Source organism: Pinus tabuliformis, chromosome 7 (genome assembly GCF_031772625.1).
Source record: "Pinus tabuliformis cultivar Carrire ecotype Pingquan chromosome 7, CPIR1, whole genome shotgun sequence".
NCBI lineage: Eukaryota > Viridiplantae > Streptophyta > Pinopsida > Pinales > Pinaceae > Pinus > Pinus tabuliformis.
In genome coordinates, this window is record NC_142293.1 from 368,885,149 (window position 1) to 368,887,007 (window position 1,859).

Consider the following 1,859-nt stretch of genomic DNA (forward strand, 5'->3'; position numbering starts at 1 on the left):
TTACCAAATTCTAATTTTCAAATTAGATTGGATATGGAAAAAATTAGATAGTGTAAAATACAATATTGGAAAAATTAGAGAATATACATCTTAAAAATACTAACATTTAAAAAAAAATAAACTAAGATCATGTTCAAAACTTTAAAGAAATTTCATTCAAAATTTCCTTCACAATACTTGTTTACTTATGTCCAACATTAACATTATGTGTTTATTTAAGATGTTCTAGAAATAATAAGAAATAAGAGACAAAATGCATCAAATTTATTTGTATTACAAATTGGGAAAACATCTAAATAAAATGTAATAATATGAGTAACAAAAACTCAAAGTTGTATTCCAATGCAAAGAATGAGATATTAAATATTAATAGTAGGTTTCATTTGATATCTACATATCAAGATGTTTATTTCTCAATCCTTACAGTGTCCAGATTTATTCAACAATATATGTGTATAGATTAATCATTGAGATGAAGCACAAAAAATGAACTAATTGTTTTTTACAACATTAATCCTCAATTCTTAGAATATTGTAATCACTATCATCCAAAAAAACTATAAAAAAAAAGAAAAATTGTGTTTTATTTTTTTTTCAAATTTTTAAACATAAAACTTACTCTTTTTCTTTACAATAATTTAATACTGAATTTACCTTTTTCTTAACTGCTATCTTCTTTTTACAATACTACAATAAGGAACTTACTTTAAAATGTTATTTTGTTAATATAAATTTAACTAAAACTTTTAATTTAAAATTACTGATTTTTAATTTTTTTAATATAATTTTTTATTAACTAAAACTAAAAAGGATGTGTAGTATCCATTAATTTTCTAATTTGTTTGACCCATAAGGCTGAAATTGGTAGCTATGCTTTTTATATATATATGTTTGTATGTGGTTGATAGCATTGTTTTGTATTAATTTCATAGTTAATTGTTAAATAATTAATGATTTTTCTTTATTATTTTTTAGTTGAGATAATTTATCATTATACTTGCTACAATAATTTGTTTGGCTTAAATTTCTATAATTTATATTTTACATATACTAAATTTGTTTCTAACATAAACAGAAGCATCTGTGTTAGAAACAACTTTGTCAAATATTTATTTTACCTTACAATGTTAGTGAAATCTAACATATGTTAGATTTATTATATTTTACATTTTTGTTAAGAAAAAAACTCTAACACACCTTAATTCACCTGGAAAATATGCTGAAAAAACCTCCAAAACTTGTAACAAATATACTACTTCTTTTATGTGTGTCAATGAGAAAATGGGCGAAACAGCATTGTAAACACAGGTATCACGAGTAGGTGGACTTCTTTTTCTTGGTGTCTCAGTTCCTTTTATTATCGGTAAGTGCCTCTACAATCTAAGAACTGAAAGTAACATCCACTGGTCAGTATATAACCGTTAACAATTCCATTTTTTATTGTTTGAATATGTTATCTGAGTGGGTCTTCTGTGCAGGGTGATTAAAGCTGCCATGCGCCAGACATGGACATCAATTCCTTCTGGTGGGAATTTTCAGCACTGCGCTCTCTGCACGGTCAGAAGAGAATATATATTTTTATACTATTGGGATATATACAGCGACATGGATATGTGTATATATAAAAATATATATACACACCTTTCGGCAACACAGAAATTAATGAAAACCAGTGGGGACAGACCGGGCTGACCTATCTTTGGAGACCATTATTGAAATCTCATCTCCTCTGCGTGCGTATATAACTATTGTTTCAAATTTGGAATTACGCATAATACGTCCGAAGATCTTCACGTGCAAAAAGGTGGTGATAAAATTGCAAATATAAAATATTTGGTTGGTTTGAATTTTAAATTTGG